The sequence below is a fragment of the Myxocyprinus asiaticus genome, chromosome 40, assembly GCF_019703515.2.
Source record: "Myxocyprinus asiaticus isolate MX2 ecotype Aquarium Trade chromosome 40, UBuf_Myxa_2, whole genome shotgun sequence".
Classification (NCBI taxonomy): domain Eukaryota; kingdom Metazoa; phylum Chordata; class Actinopteri; order Cypriniformes; family Catostomidae; genus Myxocyprinus; species Myxocyprinus asiaticus.
Genome location: NC_059383.1, coordinates 38,748,334 through 38,753,988, shown reverse-complemented (window position 1 = coordinate 38,753,988; position 5,655 = coordinate 38,748,334). Strand labels below are relative to the sequence as shown.

The following is a 5,655-nucleotide window of genomic DNA, read 5'->3' as shown; positions in this document are numbered from 1 at the left end:
CCTTCCTAATTTTTTATCAGACGTGACAGAATTCTGTATGAATAGTTTTACTTTACTGACCTTTGCATCTCCGCTTCATTTTGGTGGGATAATGTTGGGACAAAATAAAAAAGAAGGGTAACTGATAAAAACATGCAATGGTTGGAGGAATAAACTTCCGCAATCACTTTTGAAACTGAAAGGACTAAGGTCATACTGCATTGTAGTTACATTTGTGCATTTAAAATTAACTGTATTAATATTTATTTAATTATTGAGTTTATAGGTTGATGCCTGTCAAATAATAGGCCTTAAGTAGGCCCACATTGTGTGGTTTATATCACTTATAATAAAACATAATTTTTCGTGACGTCACATATAATCGCGACGGCGTCTTAAATCATGAAAAGTGGGACAGCGGCAAGAGAGCTTGAGTATATTGTTGGCATTTGAAGGAAGAATTCCGGATAAAGTGCAAATGGGATATATCAGTTACCCAGTTAGAGAATATGTGCCTAGACCTGTGAGATGCTTCAAATGTCAGTGTATAGGACATGTGGCAACAGTTTGCCAGGGAAAAATGACATGTGAAAATGCGGAGAGGAGCATGAGTAGTCCTGAAATGGATACTTTAAAATGTTGAAATTGTGGAGGTCCTCACAGTGCAGCATATGGAGGGTGTGAGGTGCAAATAAAAGCCAGAGAAGTTCAAAGATATAAAGCTGAACATAAAGTGACTTGTGGGAATAGGGAACGCAGAGAAAAGGAGATGGTATATAAGAATAAACCATTCGAATCGCTGACCATGGAGACAGAAATTCAAATGAAGGAAAATTGTAATCACCAATATTCACTAAAAGAGAATTCATTGGTAATGACAAAAGAGAACTTTTTGGCATTTATTGTCAAGGTTATTAATTTTACAGCAATGCTGTCAAGCAGATCAGCAAAGATTAAAACAATTTTGGAAGCTGCATTGGAATTTTTAGGAATTTCAGCCAACATGATTCATGATATATTTACTCGATCAACTTTGCATGAAACCTCTCAGTTTTCGGACTAGTTTGATGGTAATTAGTGTATTGCAATGGAATGCAAGAAATCGGATAGTGAATGGTCAAGAGTTAAAAAAATGTGTATTAGAGTTAGATCTTAAACCAAATATAGTATGCATACAAGAATCATGGTTGAAGCCAAACCTGCAATTTATTTTGCCAGGATATAACTCTGTATGAAAGGATAGATTGGGAACACAAGGTGGAGGAGTAGTTACATTTATACGAGAAGGAATAGCATATAGAGCAATTCATGAAGTTATAGAAGCAGAATGTGTTATGGTAGAAATGTATTATCATGGTGGATCACTTATTGTATATAATTTTTATAATGCATGTTCAAAAATGGCACAATGTTTGCTTGAGAAGGTTGGAGAGAACAGGGGAAAAAAAGGAGTTATGGTGCAGAGATTTTAGTGCACACAATTGGTTATGGGGTAGTACAAAAATAGATTCCAATGGGGAAATAGTTGGAAGAGTTCATTGAAGATAGGTCTTTAGTTTGTTTAAATACAGGGCAAGACACTAGATTTACACATAACAAGGAATACAACATCATGTATAGATTTGACATTAATCTCAATTGAAATTGCTGAGATATGTGAATGGAACGTAGTTAGTGAAACAACCACTGGAAGTGATCATTTTCCAGTACTATGTGAACTAAATATTAATAGCTATAAAACAGGGCATTACCTGCAATGAAAATGGATGTACTGTATGATAAAGTGGACTGGTCTTCATTTAAAAATTATTGTGAGATAAATAAAGAGAGTGATAAAAGCCTCTGTGGAAACCTTCTGTAGATCTCTTTCTAATATGATATTAGAAGTAGCAACATTATATATACCTCAAAGAACAACAGGTCAAAAAGTGAGGAAAATGCCATGGTGGACAGAAGAGTGTAACAGAGCAATTAGAGAAAGGAACACAGCATTTAAACAACTCAGGAACAATTTAAACATGAATAATTGGCTGATATATAAAAAAGCAAGGAGAATTATTAAGTCTGCTAAGAGAACAGGATGGAGGAATTTTTGCTCTACTATAGATAAGGAAAGGCATGTGGATAAGATATGGAATATGATAAGGAATATGAGTGGGAAAGGTCGAATGTCGATTCACATACCAGTTTTAGTAGAAGATGATATTGTAGCTATAACAGATATAAATAAAGCAAACATTTTGGGAAAGGCTTTAGAAGGATTCCACAGTATAGATTTGGGGGAAGATTATGAATTTTGCCTACTGTACCACACAAATAAAGTTCTCAGATTGATAATTCTACAGCACAAATTGATGCCAAATCTGATGTTCTATCAATCCATCAGTCTTTATGTGGACAGTCTCTTTATCCCTCCTTCCAGGAAATCTAGAGAATCTCCGGATGATGTTGCTTGCAGGTTTAAGACAGCCATTAGACCCCTTTTTCGCAGTTTCTTGGCCAGATGACCTTTCCTTCTTCTGGATCTCTTTCTTCAGAGCCTTTTGCCTGCAAAACATATTCATATTCAGTGCCCTCCACTAATTTTGCCACCCTTTGTAAATATGAGCAAAAGAAGGCTTTGAAAAAAAAAATCGTTAATGTTCATGTTTTTGATCTTTCATTCAAAATAATCTTTAATTGAAGTAAAACAATTGAAAGGGCGGAAAAATCTCATAATTAAATGTAAAAAAAATTATCCAAATTGTTTTTGCCACAATTATTGGCACCCCTAGAAATTCTTATGAGTAAAATATATCTGAAGTATATTTCCATTCATATTTCAAATTTTTTTTAGTACACCTGGTTGACTACAAACGTTAAATTGTTCAGCCATGACTTCCTGTTTCTCAGGGGTATAAATATGAGATAACACACAGGTCAAATTCATCCATCACAATAAGTAAGACTGAAGAATATAGTTCTGATGTGCGGCAAAAGGTTGTTGAGCTTCACAAAATGGGAAGTGGCTATAAGAAAATAGCTAAAGCATTGAAAATGCCCGTTTGCACCATCAGGCCAATAATTCAGAAGTTCCAAACAACTGGAAATATTACGAATCGGCCTGGAAGAGAATGTGTGTCTATATTATCTCCACGCAGGGTGAGGAGGATGGTTCGAGTGGCCAAAGAATCTCCAAGGATCACAGCTGGAGAATTGCAGATATTAGTTGGGTCTTGGAGTCAGAAAGTCTCCAAAACTACAATCAAATGTCACTGATATCACAACAAGTTGTTTGGGACGGTTACAAAAAAAGCCTCTGCTCTCATCCAACAACAAACTCAAATGTCTTCAGTTTGCCAGACTCTACCGGAACTTCAAATGGGACCGGGTTCTGTAGTCAGATGAAACAAAAATAGAGCTTTTTGGCAGCAAACACCAGAGATGGGTTTGGTACACACATGGAAAAGTACCTCATGCCCATGGTTAAATATGGTGGTGGACCTTTACATTGTGGGGCTGTTTTTATCAGAGGTCTTGGACATCTTGTTCGAATACATGGCATCATGGACTCTAACAAATACCAACAGATACTAAATCAAAACCTGACTGCCTCTGCCAGAAAGCTTAAAATGGGCCGTGGTTGGATCTTCCAGCAGGACAATGATCCAAAACACACATCAAAATCATGGACCTTGGAATTTGAAGGATCTGAAAAAACATTTGTCTTAAGGAAGTTATTTTATATGGTCTGCTTTAGTGTATCTGAAGGAAATATGAATTTTAGGTTTTAACATCTTTTGCTCATAGAATTGTTTAGAAGTAGTACAAGGGGCCCTACAACAGATGGTATGGCCCTCACAGAGCCCTGATCTCAACATCATAGAGTCATTCTGGGATTACATGAAGAGACAGAAGCAACTGAAGCAACCTAAAACCACTGAGGAACTATCAAATTCTTCATGATGCTTGGAACAGCCTACTGGCCAACAATGTTGAAAAACTTTGTGCAAGTATAGGAGAATTAATGCGGTTTTAAAGGTAAAGTGTGGTCACATCAAATATTGATTGAGTTTTTTCATGTTTACTTCACTTTGTATGAAGTTAGTTGATAAATTAAAAACTATTTATGCATTATTTTTGAAAACTTTACAGCATTTTTTAGAAGTTCCAAAATGTTTTACACAGTACTGTATGTTAACATTTATAGCCAGTTTAAAGCAGTTCAAAAGCTTTTCAGCATAATTACCAAAGCTAATATATTGATGCCATCTTATGGTGTATCAGAGGTACTATATTGAATCATTTTAAATTGCTAACTGCATCAAACTTAATGCGTAAATGGTAAAATATCACAAGCAAGGTAAAATACAATAAACTTTTCAGGGTACATTCAAGGAAAATATATATAGACATTGATCCTTTCAATACATTGAAATACATAAATACACAACGTAATACCAAACACATAAAACTAAAAATAAATGGCAGTACTTTTTATTTGGATTTGGACTGTTCGTTTGCACTACTGATGAGAAAAAGTATAAAATACATCAATACGTTTCATGTTTGATTAAGCAATTAATTTAAGAGGCAAAATTTTATAACTTTTTTCGTTCTTTAAAAACTTAAATGATTGTTTTGAACTTTTTTGTTAAATTTAAACATAATAATTTTCCTTCCCATTCTTTTGTTTACTGTCAATTACAAATAGAAAGGCTTGAGACCCTGGGAAGACCTCTGATATACACTTTTCCATCTGTTTCTTGATGGGTTTCACTCTTGAAAAGAACAGGAAGTAATTTGTCAAGTGTTTCATCCAGTCATGGTTTGTTTTCAGAACTGAGACCTGTCTTCCACAAACCTTAGCCCTAAAGCATTTTTCAAGATCTTTAAATTTTCATGAAAAGAAAAACATGAATTAAATATATAGATATATATCGCTAGATCTGTTCCTGAAACCCAGTCCACAAATGTGCAGAAAATTACTCACCTCTCTGAAACAAGAGTGGACCTGTGAAAAGACCATGTGAAAGTAAATGGAAAAGAAGAAGAAGAAGAAATTATTGACTTAAAGAAATTGCTTAGGCATTGTTCTGAATGAAATCAGTTTATCATCTGAGAAAAAGAATCACAATACTTTACGTTTAATGATTAACATATATGTCTGACCTGCACAGTGGTCAAAAACATCTAAGATAACTTACACAATTCAGTTTCTTTTTCAAAAGAACCTGAAAAATTTGGGGGTAAAAATGAAAAAACATCTTGTTATTATTTGGTATCTGGTCTACAGTCAAGTCATTTTTGTTTGTATAATGCTTTCCACAACACACATCTGTTTAAAGCTGCTTTATAGATTACTGTAGTGTCTTAAATGTCTAAAAGGCTTGAGTGAACAGCTTTTATATGCTACTTGCATATAAAAAGAAAGCAATGAAAACCCTAGTGCTATGATCAAAATCTCTTTAGCTATATTTATGGAAATGTTTCCTCCACAATAATGAAAAGGAACAAGCAGATTGTGTTTAAAGAGAGAGAATGTTGTTACCTCTTCTCCGATGTCTCCGTGCCATGTTTCAGGCAAAAACAAAACAACAGAAACACAAAGACTTCTAGAATCCCACTTAATTCAGTATGAGCAATCTATGACTGAAACGGATAAAACGAATGTTGTTGGATTCAGTCAAAAGCCTT

General features: G+C 34.6%; 1 long non-coding RNA gene across 1 annotated transcript; it reads right to left on the bottom strand.

Moving 5' to 3' along the window:
• Nucleotides 1-873: 873 nt before the first annotated feature.
• On the bottom strand, nt 874-5,655 carry LOC127430881 (uncharacterized). Its single transcript, XR_007895504.1, has 4 exons — nt 5,510-5,655; nt 5,166-5,192; nt 4,952-4,972; nt 874-2,526 (listed from the first exon to the last, which is right to left on the bottom strand). It is a non-coding gene; the product is annotated as an uncharacterized LOC127430881 (long non-coding RNA).